The 15,601-nt window shown below is 35.9% G+C and overlaps 1 long non-coding RNA gene across 2 annotated transcripts in view; it reads right to left on the bottom strand.

Annotated features, from left to right (window-relative positions):
- The window catches only part of LOC133076497 (uncharacterized), a 106,940-nt gene that overhangs the window by 70,126 nt on the left and 21,213 nt on the right, over positions 1 to 15,601 (bottom strand). For both annotated transcript variants that reach the window (XR_009697542.1, XR_009697543.1), the window contains exon 2: positions 7,979 to 8,042. This is a non-coding gene — a long non-coding RNA (uncharacterized LOC133076497). The remainder of the gene's footprint in view (positions 1 to 7,978; positions 8,043 to 15,601) is intronic.

The following is a 15,601-nucleotide window of genomic DNA, read 5'->3' as shown; positions in this document are numbered from 1 at the left end:
GAGCCTGGACCTGAGTTGGCAGCAGAGAAAGGCCAGCAGCGAGGCCATCTGAGCTGCAGAAGCCCAAAAAAGCACAGAAATTGGAGGGACCATGTACCTGAACGTAAAGATGCAGTTAAGAATAAAACTAAGCTCGGCTAACTGTTCACAAAAGGAGCAGTTATCCCCCAGATTCTGTCTCTCACCCTACGCAGCTGAACAGCCGCTCTTCGTCCACCCAGGCAGAGGACAAGCATGCCTTCCCCAAAGGCAGAGCTGCGGGAGAATGTGAGGCCAGACACGAGGCTCCACGGGCAAGGCAGTGAGCCACTGAAAATGAAAACTGGGGCTGCGGTGAAAAACCTGTGTAAGGAAAGAAAAATCTCCCTCCACTTAACCCAGTCGACTCTGAGAAAACGCTAACTGGCTTATTCTCTTTGTCCTTCTAGGCAAAAGGATAAGTCTAGTTACCATCTGTCACCATACAAAGATAGTATATTATTACTGACTGTATACATTCCCCACACTGTACATACCATACCTGCGACTTATTTATTTTGTAACTGGAAGTTCGTGCCTCTTAACATATTTCTCTTATCCCCTCATCACCCTCTCCCTGGCAACCACCTGTTTCTTCTCCATGTCTATGACTCTGTTTCTGTTCTATTTGTTCATTTGTTTTGGTTTTTAGATTCCACATATATGTGAAATCATATTCTTTTTGTCTTTCTCTTTCTGACTTATTTCACTTAGCATAATACCTTCTACGTCCATCCATGCTGTTGCAAATGGCAAGATTTCTTTCTTTTAATGGCTGAGTAATATTCCTGTGTGTGTGTGTGCGTGTGTGTGTGTGTGTATCACATCTTCTTTTTCCATTCATCTGTTGATGAACACTCAGGTTGCTTCCATATCTTGGCTATTGTGAGTAATGCTGCAACGAACACAGGGGTACGTATATCACACACAGAACATTTCCATCATCACAGAAAGTTGTATTGGACAATGCTGATCTAGATTAATGTGTTCATTATGGAACATGGGGACATGGACTTATTCACCTGAAGGGATTTTATGTTCTTAATAATAAGTGATCCAAAGCCATCCCAAAGCTCTAGATTCTGCCGCCGTCATCCAAGAGGTTCAGAATCAAAACCTGATTGCTCTTACCTTTCCACAGAAGAGTTAAAATTCACTATTTTAGATAAATTTATTTAAATTTAACAGATTTCTTTACTCCAACAGATCAAGGCTATGTGGTACAAATATTTTAAATTATCTTCAACATATTTCTCCTTTCTGATCTTACCAGATATAGCCATATGATCCTCTCCTTTCTTCCTTAGATCAGAAAAATCAAAATGGAAACTTTCTTATTTTCCAATGAGGTTAATTAAAAGCAGAATCAACAAGAGAACAATTTTTTAAAGAATGCGTAGCCATAATAGGTGTAGATAACATTTATCCATGACATCCATATTAGAGGAAAACTCAAAACGTTCAAGATAAAGGTAACATTTTTGATTTTGTTTTGGAGGGCATTTTCTTTGCAACTCTGAATGTAAAATTTGCCACTGAGTAAATTCCTTTCTCTAACTCAATCATAAGAATGTATGAGCATGATATTGAGCTATACAAAAACATTTTTCTGGATGAATTGAATTAACTCCCAACTTCTAAAAGTTCTAAACATTTACTTATAGATAACACATATAAATATCATGTTTTATTTTATTATATGAATATCAAGATATTTGATTAAAAATATTATTATCCCTACCTCAATATGTCAAATAAACCATTTAATGGGCTCATTAATTTGATTATTAATGAATCCAATCATTATTAAAAAGAAAATTTATATAACTGCAATAAAAGATATAAGTAGGACTTTTTTCTTTTACGTCAAAATAATACCCTATTCTGCAAATGCTTAGGACTTCAGCCTTTAACGATATTCAAAAAATAGTTAATGAACATCTATAAGTGCTGGAGAGTCAATACTTAGCTAAGCATGGTGCCCCCCCATGTGAAATTTTCAGGCTAGTGGTAAAACTGACAGCCACGTAGACATTACACCCATTTGCATGTCATGGGAATATGTCAAACAAGATCATGACACAAATCATCCCTAAGAATCTCAGATATAACCTGCCATACATATTTATTAATCAATAACTATTTATTGATTTGTGCTATATATCAAGTACAGTTCTAGGCCCTGGTGATACAACAATAAATTGATAAGGTTTTATAATCCAAAGAACAATCAGCATTAGTTTATATAATCATATTCAAGTTTTATCTCTTGCTTTTTTTTAGGCTCATATAGATGGAGAGGGAATTCACGTTGCTGTGAATTTTATCTCTTAGTTATTTAGTTTGCATATTGAGAGTAGAAACCAGTGCCCATCAACTCTTTTCTTCAAATCATAACAGGGACTTCCCTGGAGGTCCAGTGGTTAAGACTCCATGCTCTCAGTGCAGCGGGCACAGGTTTGATCTCTGGCTGGGGAACTAAGATCCAGCATGCCACACGGTGTGGAAAAAAAAAATCATAACAAATATTTGTTGAGCCTTGAGATACCATCTGATAGTAGTAATGAATAATTAAATAAACACAAATGACAAGGCTGTTATAAAAATGTATCCAAGTACTCCTGGCTGTTAGAGGAAGATACAGATAAGTATTCCAGAGTAGACTAGTAAGGATTTATAAAAGAGAAGACATTTGAGTTTAGTCTTGAAGATGGGCGGATGTTTCCTAAGCAGAGAAGAGCATGCCAAGCATAGGAAAGAATGAGAGCCTCTGAATTCAGTCTGGTGATTTAGAGCACAGAGTTCAAGGGGGAGAATGGCAAGAGAACGAGATGACATATTTTTAAAGGGTATATTTTTACCATGAGAAATATATGTGTTTGAACTGAATTATCAATCAAGAGCTCTTTTACAATCTGACTCAAGAGCCAAACATCCACTTTCTCCTTTTATGTCAAGCTTTTTCACAAGAAATGTATCGTTTTGCGGCATTCTATTTTGGTCAATGCTGGTTGATAGAAAGAATGTAAAAATCATCCTTAATATATTTTCAACTAAAATTTTCATTAACTTAACAGATATTTTAAACCATCTGCTGTGTCCCAAGCACAATATACAGAACTGTAGTAACACAAGAGGTAAATAGGATACAGTCTACCTTTGAGAATTTGCTGTTTAATTGGGGAAACAAAGGTGATCCAACATAATTACATACAAACATGACATGTGCTCTCTGATAAAGATGAGGGAATTTGGAGGGGAGGAAAGATGTGGCTACCTCAGGGAAAATAGAAGATATTTAACAGAAAAAGTAATATTTTCTGTGTCTTTAAGAATGATTAAGGACTTGCCAGAAGGAAAAGTGAGAAGAAAGTATTCTAGGCAGAGGGATAAAGATAAATGATGTCTTCTAGCTATAAATGTTCTTGGCAAACATTTCTCTGCCCTAGTTTTGGATGTTAATAAAAATATTTTCAAATGTAAGAAGTTCATATTTTTATAAACATACTTTCTCATTATAAATGTCTATTTTGCTAGATTTTATATGCAGCCAACTAGACACCATGCTTTTGAAAAATATTATTTATGAAATAAACATATTCTAAACATCAAAACCCATGGATCCAATTTTCTTTCCTCCATCATATCCTGGATGTATCTCCTCTACTTAGAAAGCCCCATTTGATATTGCTGTTGACAAGAGCAAATAAACTTTTAGAGTAAAACAAAGCCAGCATGGGAGACTGAAAAGCCACACCACTTTAATCGAAAAATTCCTTTCCAGTGTTTCTCCAAATTTGGTCCATGGCAAAGTTGGGAACACCTCAATAATACACATTCAGGTAAGATTTCTCTCCTTTCTGCTTTAACAATTCCAGTATCTCGCTCTTTTATATTTATAAGTTTTTACTAAGGTGTAGTTTATGTGTAGTGAAATGCAAAAATCCAAATGTAATTTTTGATGAACTTTGACAAATATATACATCCAGGTAACCCACACTCTAACCAAATATTTCTGTCACCCCCCCAAAAGTTCCCTCTTCTTTCCATGTATAGAAATTGATATTAATCATTATTGGTGTCTATATGCTTATATATTAATTTATAACCTACAATATCAAGTATACAGGAAATCCAGTCTCTGCCCAAAGGTAATGGTATTTAAATACATACACAAGCAATACATAAGCTAATCATAAGTTCTGTGATAATAGTTTCCCTGTAAATACAGTAGTACTTTTAGCATGGAATAGATACCAAAACGTCATCACCAAAAACACTTATTATTTTTGGGCTTCCCTGGTGGCGCAGTGGTTAAGAATCCGCCTGCCAATGCAGGGGACACGGGTTCGAGCCCTAGTCTGGGAAGATCCCACATGCCGCGGAGCAGCTGGGCCCGTGAGCCACAACTACTGAGCCTGCGCGTCTGGAGCCTGTGCTCCGCAACAAGAGAGGCCGCGATGGTGAGAGGCTCGCGCACTGCGATGAAGAGCGGCCCCCCGCTTGCCGCAACTTGCACAGAAACGAAGACCCAACACAGCCAAAAATAAATAAATTAATTAATTACTTTAAAAAAAAAACACTTATTATTTTTATCAGAGAAAGAATGCACATAACTATATTTATATGAATGAGTCACCAAACCAAAATAAAATTAATATCAAATATAAAACCCTTATAATAGAACAATGCTATATACAGACTTCACAGTAAATACTTCATGGAAGAAATGAGATTTCAGCAGAGTGCTATATAAGGAGGAAAATACAGGGATTATGAGGAAGTCATGTGGAAAATGGAGGAAGAATCATGTATAAATGCTACATGCGTGTGTGTGTGTGTGTTTATGTGTGTGTGTGTTGGGGGCAAGTTAAAAATGGAACAGAGTGTAATTTGTGAAGCATGAGGCATTAGTAATTGCTTAATAAAAACAGTGCTTACATGAATTAAAATAGATCATAGAATCCATCGAGTAACTGCTGTATGAGAATGTCTTGAATTTCTAAGCAAATTCCTGAGACACAGAGATCTCAAATGGACTGTGGTACAAATGCTACTGGTGTAGAAGATTTTTGTCCTAACCTTTGTAATGTGCTTAGCTGACAGTTGATGGGGGGTAACAATTTTGACCTTCTGCCCTTGGATGACTCTCACCACTAGTAGATACAATAATGCTTATTATAAATGCCCTCTAATATTGCTAAGAAGATGGCATGTTTTATAGTTGAAAACAAACAAAACACCTCTGTGTGTTTGCATTACTTATTGTTATGCTGTTCAGTTCTTACCACGACTGCAAATACAACCTCATGATGACATAAGAAATCTCTTCTTGGACTTGTTTGCATGTGGCTTTGAGTTCATTCTTATTTATCTTTCCAATGAATACCATCTGTCTTTCCAGTTAGTCTATAAATTCCCAAATATCTTGAGCCCACTTCTCTACATTGTAAATAGTCAATAAAGGTTGAGGACAGAATGACTTTAGATGACCACTTACAATATAAGCTCCAGATGCTTCCTAGAAACATATAATGGATACAAGTCTTTCTTCATTACTCTTTAAATATACACATAAATCCTTTTATAAAAGTATGAGATAAATTTTATTTATTAAGTTTAGGTATGTATTCATATTCACTTTTTTTCTTGTTATAAATCTCAAGAAAGCAGTTACTGACTCTGCATTTATTTCTACTTGTAAAGTGACTAATGGGACATAAGGCTTCAGTAGAGACTTAAGAATGTATTCTGAGTTAATGATCATGCTATCTAGCTGGGTTATAGTATTATGAGCAGAGAGAGCAGGCTTTCCACAACTGTTCTTAATTGGGAAAAATAAGCCCTTCTGAAAAAAGAACTTACATTTTTAAATCAATACCCAATATAGAACTATAAAAAGGCAAAAGGACAATAAAACACACTAAAAGGCAATAAATAAGGGGCAGGTCATTAAAAGTAAACTGAAGTATTTCTGGGTGTAATCATCTTTTGATGGGTCTACTTGGCTGAGCTACAATGCCCAATTATTCAACCAAACATTAATCTAGTTGTTGCTGTGAAAGTATTTTGTAGATGTGATTAAAGTTCATAATCAGTCGACATTAAGTAAATAATCTGGGTGGGCCTGATTCAATCAGTTGAAAGGCCTTAAGAGCAGAGCTGAAGCTTACATAAAGAAGAAACTCTACCTGTTGACAGCAGCTTCCGCTCCAGAGTTCCAGCCTGCCTGTCCTGACAGCCTGCCCTATCGATGTGGCCCTTGCCTACCATCCCCACAACTACATAAGCCAATTCCTTGCAATAATTGTCTTAATATATATCTCTTACTGCTTCTGCTTCTCTGACTGAACTCTTTCTGATACCAGGCATGCATTAAATGACAATGTTAGTGCTTTTATATAAAGCTTCTATCTCAGCCCCTCATTTTTAGTGACAAAGGATTGCTGTAATTGCATCCTAGAGGAGAAATGTCCTGAGACCACGGACTTTTTTTAAAAAATAAATTTGCTTAAAACCATTTCAGAGAGCTTTGTATTAACAAGGATTGAAAACTATATCTTCAAATATTTTAGACAAAAACAAATATTTCAATATTTTGTAATCAGAAAGTCATAATCAAGAAAATGTTCTTTAATTCATTTGATGTAACATGTAAACAATAACCAAGTAAGAAAATTTCAACAGAGTCTTTCAGGTCATTATTTTCATAGGTTTTAAGGCGAGTACCTAAAGTAATAGTTCAGCATTCCTAGCTTATTTGTTTATGCAACGAGAGCCATTAATCATTCCATTTGAGCTCAAGTATTTGCAATTGAACCTTGAACCAGAGCTCTAAGAGAGTAGTATACTTGAAGACTGACCCTGTGGAATTTCTTTTCTTACTTCAACAAACAATTCAGTTCAGTTCAAACATTTATTGAATACTCATTAGTTACTAGGAATATAAATTCTTTATGACTAAGTTTTGATTATTTGCTTATTAAACTCTCAAATACAAAATGGGTGTCAGGATTCAAACACACTATTGAGAAATGTTAGAAAATTAGAAAGCCACCATTATTCAGATTCTGAAAGAAATTTTCTTCCATTGACACTCAAATGAAACAATTTCTAATATTTTCCCAATCTTAAACATACCCCTCTCTTTCCTAATTTGAAGGAAAACATTTTATAATGTAATGCATTTGTAATGCAATTCTGTACCTAAACTAACTACCGCTAAATATTATACTTTCTTAATGGATTAGATAAGAGGAAAAGAAAGAAGCTTGGCCAGCACTTAGGGTATAAAAATAGATGGCAAAATTAGAATCAGTATAAATAAATGAATATGAAGGGAGGGTAGAGAACTGGTCAAAGAAAAAGAAATATACAAAAAAGGAGTAAGAAACAGATGACAGACATTAAACATCTAAACATCAGGAAATAAAAGCAAGGAATAAGGTTCAAGCAAAAGGAATTTTAAAAGTCATTCTTCTGTGGAATAATCAATTAACAATGAAAACAATATTTTAGCATCCATAGAAGAAAGCTTACATAATAAATCTCATATGATTTGGTCTTATTCTTCCACTAACTAGACAGTAGCAAGACTAACTAAACTAGTAAGTCTAAGGCAAGGAAACTGATCCTCCAGAATTCGGATTTATAATACCAGTGGAGAAGACTTTGGAATACACTCTTATTTTTCTCCTTAGAAATCTGGAAGTGGTCTAAGGCCTAAATTCACTTGAGAGAGTGAATGGATTGGGGCACAGAACTCTTTTAAAAATGTATCTGAACCCACCTTGCCTTCTAATATATTAATAGCATAAAATAATACATGTCTGTCGACCCCTACATTTAGCCCACAATGTCTGTGCAGCTGGCCTGCTTTATTAAGAGCTCTTTTTGTCTTTATGGGATTGCATAGGTATGAATGCAACCTATCTGTGGAATGAACTGCGGCAAATCTTACCATGAATCTCTGAAGTCAGATCTGTTCTCCTCATAATGCACAAAATCTTGTTCTTCTCTCATTCCTGTAAAGTAGCAGAAGTTTTTATGCATGAAAGGTTGGTTGTGGGCAAATTCCATGAAGCAAAACAAATTGAAAGACTCATGTCAAAAGGTCAGTTTTATAAAGATTCTTCCCTTGGATTGTTTTCTCTCCTGATACACCTCCTCTGGTATAAAGTAAGGCAAAGTGTTTATTTCTTACAATCAAAACATTTGATTTTGCCCAGGTGAGGACACTAGGACAGTAGGAGTAAAAGGGCTAAAAAGAACAGGGGGAGTAAAGACGGAAAATGGTAAACACATAGCTAGTTTGTTTAATGTAAATCCTAACATGCAAAGCCTTCTTTACAAAATCCCTGTTTGCGATGTTAATCTTTTTATCCTTGCCACTGTTGAAGAATGTTCCTCTTCTATAAATGCTGGATTGTTTCCAAAAACTCCCTAACCCAAGAAAAATGTCTCAAGGCCCTAACCTATTTCTAAAGATTTATGAACATTAAAAGAAATTAAGGATTTAAGTATGAAGCACGGTCTCTCTGCTTATTAAGTTGGTGTGTGTGTGCTACTTCCCTAGGCCTATTTTACATGATGTTGTTTTATTGGAATCAGCATGTTGGAAATTTCCAGGTTTGTTTATCTGAAGCATTAGTTACTGACATCTTTTTCTTTCTCTCTTTCTTTCTTTCTTTCTTTCTTTGTGTGTTTGTGAGTCTATTCATGTGACTACTAGTTTTTCTGGTAGCGTGGTAGCTGAGAGTTTTTTTGTTTTTTGTTTTTTTAAATTTTATTTATTTATTTTTGGCTGCGTTGGGTCTTCATTGCTGCACACGGGCTTTCTCTAGCCGCTGCCAGTGGGGGCCACTCTTCCTTGCGGTGCACGGGCCTCTTGTTGCAGAGCCTGGGCTCTAGGCACGCAGGCTTCAGTAGTTGTGGCTCGCGGGCTCTACAGCGCAGGCTCAGTAGTTATGGCACTCGGGCTTAGTTGCTCTGAGGCATGTGGGATCTTCCTGGTCCAGGGATCGAACCCATGTCCCCTGCATTGGCAGGTGGATTCCCAAACACTGCACCACCAGGGAAGCCCAGTTACTGACATCTTAAAAACTTCCTGTAGTGTACTTACATGCCCGTTTTGACTGCATTACCGAAGAACTATTTCAGCAATAAAAAATAAAAGAGGGCATTATTTTTATTAATTAAGGGATCAACTAAAATATTAGAAACTGAAAGCAATGAGAGGAACATAAGTGGGAGAAGGTATTGGATAGGAAGAAGCAAAATAACGGATAATATTTAATGAATGATTACTACGATGCCGTCACACTTCTAATTAATTTACATCTGTTGTTTCATCCAATCCCTATAGCCATTCAGCTAAGCAATAACTCAAACAATATTTTTATTTCTATTTTATAAATGAAGAAACTGAGAAATGATGAAATAAAATAATTTGCCCAGTGATTACACAAATAGTATATGGTGAAGGTAGGATTCCAATTCGGGCATTCTGACCCCGATTTCCACAACTTCACACTATGCTACACTGGCTCACTTAAATTATTTTCCTGAATTATACATTAATATCTCTATAATCCGAATTATACCTTAGCAAGATGTCGGGAACTCCCAATACAAAGGCCAGAATGACATCCCAACCAATGTTTCATTTGCTTACACAAATTTGTCATAATACTAGATGGTGATCCCTCCGGATTTTCTCCACTTTTTAAAAAACGTTTTCCTGGTTTTTCCTGCATAACACTGTAGAAAAGAAATTCTAAACTTTTTGGCCCCATGGCCCCTTCATGCTCTGAAAACTGCTCTGAAAATGTATTGAGAATCTCAAAGACGTTTTGTTTATGTAGGTTCTATTTTATATTCACTGTATTAAAAATTAAATCTGAGAAATGTTTAGAAGCTAAATTTATTACTTCATCTTAAAATATAATAATAAACCCATTAGATGTCAACATAAGTAAACATATATTTATTAAAAATAACTACATTTTCTAAAACAAAAAAAGCAAGAAAATTGGCATTATTTCACATTCTGGCAAATCAATGTCTAGCGTAATAGGAGACAGCTGGATTGTATGTCTACTTCTACGTCAATAACATCCTTAACTGCGCATGCACTGGTGGTGAAGAATACAATGACCACTGGTACCACTAGCATAGTTTGGTGCACTGTGTTGACACGCGCTAAGGCACCAAGAGTTTTGCCCATCATTACGTTTGCTCATTCAGTGCAAAGGCTAAGAGACCTGATATTTAAATCCCAATCATTTAAAAAAGAAAATACTAAACACAACCCTGACCAAATAAAGCTTTTGTTTCTACCAGCACACTAATAAAACAGTAATGGAAGAAATCATCATTTATTATGGAATGGTTTTCATCATGTCATTTTAATCCAATGAGGAAAGTTATTGGGAAAAGAATGGAAACCTTGATTTGATGCCGAAAGCAAAAAGCAGCACCAGGCTCCTCCTTTTCAGGTGGCAGCTGTTTCTCATAACCAAGACACATGTTTTGTTTTCAAAAATAATTGTGAGGACTAAGGAATAGCTACAAATGCCTTATGTAAAATTAGAATTGTTGTATTTTTATTTGTGGAACTTTACCAGAAAAAAAAAAAAAGAGATCAAACACTGTTTAAAGGAACTGTTTGAAATCCATTGAAAAAAAAGGTTGGAATGAGCCATGTTATGATACTTCAGTCTTCCTTTGATACATACTGGATAAAACTCTGGCAGACATATATGTCTAGCTAAAAAGATTGGTGATGGTTATGTGACCAAAAGAGTGTGACCTGGTAACGAAGACTAGACTGTGGTGGAATTGACCCGCCTTTCTCCTGGCAGTAATTAGCACCTTGGTTGTGTACAAAACAACCAACCAAACTAATTGTGATATGGCATTATTGTTAAAAGATACCTTTTACTTAGTATGCCCACACCAAAGGACAGGAGAATCTTGCAATCATCAAGTGGGGTCCATAAAACTAAGTTCTCTATCTGTTATTCTTAGAGGGCATCTTTAAACACAGAACAAATAAAAGAATGAATTATTCAGAATGGCGGAACCAACACCATCCAATGGGACACATAAACAGAAGTCCAGCAGAGATGTTCTAACACCTTCCTTAGGCCATAGAGATACTTGTCAATCTCAAAATTGAAACAAGGAGTTACATTAAAGTCCTGTACCATATATATTTTCTGAGCATCCAGAAAATATACTCTTAACTAAATGTCTCCCTCCAATGACTTATTATCTAAGTAATGGTTTCTCTATTTAGTATATTGTATTATTGCACTTGAGTGTTTCTAAGTCTGTCTGCCTCTGGGACTGTGATATTAAGGCTGAGAAACATCCCCCTCTGTGCTCCCAGTGCCTGGCACACAAACGGGACAACAGAGGGATGTATGTTATACTCCAAGAGTGCAGGGATTTTCCACTATTGCATTCTCAGTGCCTAGACCACTGGCATCCAGTAGGTACTCAGTAGATTTGCTGACTGAATGACACAATTATGATTAGTGACCCACGTATTTCTGCCACTGAAAGACAGAAGAAACTATGTTCCTTTTCTGTTAGTTTATTTTAAATTGCATTTTTCCTAACCATGACATAGATTTCTATAGCTTTTGTTTTTACTGATTTGCCCTGGCTAGAACATTAGATTATAAACTCTTCAAAAACCAAAGACAGTTGTTTTACCCATATCTGAGCTCTGTACATTTCTCTTCACAACAGTAAACTCTAATGATGTTATCCATGGTAAAATGTCATATCCTATTCTCAACGTTTTCATTTTATGTTAAGAAAATGTTAAACCTATCTCCTTCATATCTCACTTTCTACGTCCATCAAAAAGTTAAGAAAATCAAATAAGCGTATTTTAGGAAAATGCAATCAGTCTAAGCACTTAGAATGCCCTCTGTCGCCCATCCGCCCCTGCTAGCTCTGGTCCAGGCTTGTCCTAAGACATCTCCCTGACAGACAGGATCAGGGTGTGGCTCGCGAGACAAACAGTGGAGTCTTCTAGTTCTTGCGCCTCACAATGGGTATTATGCATAAAACAGCAAAAGTCTATAGAGTCCTATTTCTGCGCAATGGCTACTAGGAGAAGATTTCTGTTAATGTCCTATCTACTATGTTTATGCAATACTAAAGTATAATTTGAGTCTAAATGAAAAGTTTAGTTTTAATACTAACGTTACAAATGTAATCATATCAACATTAGGAAAAAATAATTTATGAAAATGGTCTTTACATAGTAGCCCCTATTTATGTTCTGGAGCACTCTAAGGGAAATGACTCTGCCATAGGGAAGCCCAAACACGCACAAAACTACAAAAGATCACTGCTCATCCTTCTTTAGAGGTGGAAGTCATGGAGTGCAGTGGATTTTGCTTCTATTGACCAGCCATACTGATAGGCTGGTACCGCCCCCTTGTTCATAGAAGGCTATGACCACCTTCACCCAGGGCCTCCTTTTTCCTAAAGAGTCTGGCTTCATCTCCATTCCACAGCTAAGTTAACTTCCCCAAAGATTATGAATCATCTTCTAATCATCAAATCCAATGACTGGTGTTCGTTTCACATTCTGTGCCATCCCACTGAACCAGTCCATTTCCCCTTCTACTTCTGACCACTCTTTCACCATCTGCCCCTCACTTTTAAAAATTTTTTTTAATTTATTTATTTATTTTTGGTTGCATTGCGTCTTCGTTGCTGTGCGCGGGCTTTCTCTAGTTGCAGCGAGCAGGGCTACTCTTTGTTGCGGTGCGCGGTCTTCTCATTGCGGTGGCTTCTCTTGTTGAGGAGCACAGGCTCTAGGCGTGTGGGCTTCAGCAGCTGTAGCACGCAGGCTCAGTAGTTGTGGTGCACGGGCTTAGTTGCTCCACGGCACGTGGGATCTTCCCGGACCAGGGATCGAACCTGTGTCCCCTGCATTGGCAGGAGGATTCTTAACCACTGCGCCCCCAGGGATGTCACTGCCCCTCACTTTTAAAACTGGGTCTTTGATCTTATTCTTTTCTCACTCTGTCTGCCCTTCCTCAGAGACCCTATTCATTCTCCCAGCCTACATCTAGAATGTATATCACTTGGCTTTCCTTCCCTAATTTTCTTATTTCTGTTTGTGGGGTAGCATCTCTTTCCAAGCACCTACACATATTTTGTGAAAATATTAAATTTTACTGATTCTTCACCTTATTAGATTGAACCGTATGAAGTAGCTATTAATGTAGTCAAAAATGGTCAAATATCAGTAATTTCACATGATTCACTTTATAATTAGCAGCAAACAAGTTCAAGTGCTTTTAATCTCAAACTACTCCAGTGGCTCCTGTCTCTGTACTTCCATTTCTATACCTACAACAATTTCTAAAGACTGTAATTTATTAATCCTTCTGAAATACTCATCTTTGAGAACTTATTTGTCTTAAGTAAATAGACTAAATTTCTCCACTTTTCATTAATCACCTTACAATTTGCTCCAAACCTACCTTTACAGGCTTGTCGCCCTACTGACCTTAATTTTCCTCCCTTCCAGTTGAACTGGTGTAAATATCATCTCTCTTCCATCTTTATTCAGAGGACTCTCCTTTCTTATTTCAGAGATTCCTTTGCCTATAGACATACTCAAGCATTAACCTTACGTATACTTGGGACATTCCCAGTATCATTCACTTCGCTTTCAATTATTTTTACTGATGATGTGTCTTTCTACACACTGTTTAAATGCCTTCAAAGTACAAATGGTGTCTTTTATGTCTCTTTATTTCTTCATTAAGCTGAGTAGAGAGTCTTATATATAGTAAGGGATCAAAAGATAGTTGCTCTCAGTGATTTTTTAAGTGGTCTGAGTCATCTCCCAGATACCATCACTTAATCTTCTCATCTGAAAATAGTTCTCCGGGCCCAGAGATGGGATGTCTTTTAAAGTAGTTTTTAGACGAAACTCTTTCCTATCAATGCTACTGCAATTCATGCTATCACGCACTTGTGGACTGATTTATCTTCTGGGCAGACTCCTAGATTTCATCAGAATAAAAACTGATGAAAGATAGAGACTTTTCACAGGTTTTTAAAATCTTGGACTAGACTTGAATTTCTTTAAATCACTAGCAACGAAATCTTGTAGAGATGTATAGTGATATATCTCAGAATCTACTAAATCCAAACAGCTCAATGACTAAAGTTAAATTGAGAACTTTGATACATGAATGCTGTTTTCATGGGACCTCATAATCTGTTATCTGAATATCCAGACAAGAAAATGCCTCTTTTGTCATCAAGTCATAATTGTCTGGTTCTTCCACTGCCTGCTTGATGTATTTTTAAATACCCTGATCTTTGTCTTCTCCTAGATCTAAATAAAGTAATTCTTACAGGCCCTACTGGTCCCCTAATGTCTTCTACCCATGTTTCATCCGTGCTGCCAGACAATTGCTGAGATCAATCCAAGATGATTTAAAAATAAGCTAGTTTATGTTTTTAGATAACTCCCTAAAAAGGCAACTCTCAATCCTAAAGTTGTATTTCTTGAGAAACTTCTATTGCATTGTCCACTTTACTTTATTGCACAAAGGCAAAAAAGACTAAAAATGGGTGGTTTTGACTTTAAAACAATTCTGCTGTTCATCAATGAAGGTAAAGTAACTTCTATAAAACAGATAAAACTCTCTTCTGGTCCTTTAGGCCATTTTCAAAGACTACTTATCAAAAGAAGAGTCAATAGACTTAAACAAAGGTTTCTACCATTAAGCTCCAGTGAGGAAAAGATTCATTTCAGAGGACCACAAAAATATATGAATAGGGAATAAAATAAATTAAATTTAATCTTCAGATGGGACATACTTAGTTAAATTTTCTAAGTATCTGATAGGATAGCATTCGAAGTCATTTGGTTTAAATTCATGATTAAAGAAATAAAGATATCACATTTATTTAAATGTGCTGTATTCATTAATTATTGAACCACATGACTGAGTTGCTATTTTACCTTGGTTAAAGATTAATTCTGGTTGTTCTTAAACTTTCCTTAAATCTTTTTACTTTGTAATTGAGTGGAAAGATTATGCTTAAAGTTAATTTCTATGTCATATTAGGAAGGAAGGAAAATTGATTGCACCAAGCAGAAAAATTTCCCTTAACTCAAACACATTGATCTAAAAAGGAAGGCCAACTGAAACAAAAGATCCTGTGTTTTTTTCCTTTTTTTTTTTAATTGACCTTTGTTCTTCGTTTGTTTGTCTTGGAATAGGTTATGGAGCTTTCTTACTAAACATTTCATTTCTTGGCTTATATTCAATGTAATATTATTAGAAAAACATTTTCCCTCTCTATAGAAATTCATATGCCCATTAGTTCTTTCTTAAATACTGGCGTCTGCAACCTAATTGTAATTGATGTACTTTTAAATTAAACATCATAATTTATTTCTCCAAAAGAAAAAAATTTGCATTTTTATTTGCTATCTTCCAATTCACACCCCAAGATAATTATTAAATGTCTACTACGTGAGAGTGCTTTAATAATTCCAATAATAATTTGTAAGAAATGCAAGTAAAAT

This window comes from Eubalaena glacialis, chromosome 16, assembly GCF_028564815.1.
Source record: "Eubalaena glacialis isolate mEubGla1 chromosome 16, mEubGla1.1.hap2.+ XY, whole genome shotgun sequence".
In the NCBI taxonomy this organism is placed as follows: Eukaryota; Metazoa; Chordata; class Mammalia; order Artiodactyla; family Balaenidae; genus Eubalaena; species Eubalaena glacialis.
The sequence above is the reverse complement of the archived record's forward strand: the minus strand, read 5'-3'. Positions and strand labels throughout refer to the sequence as shown.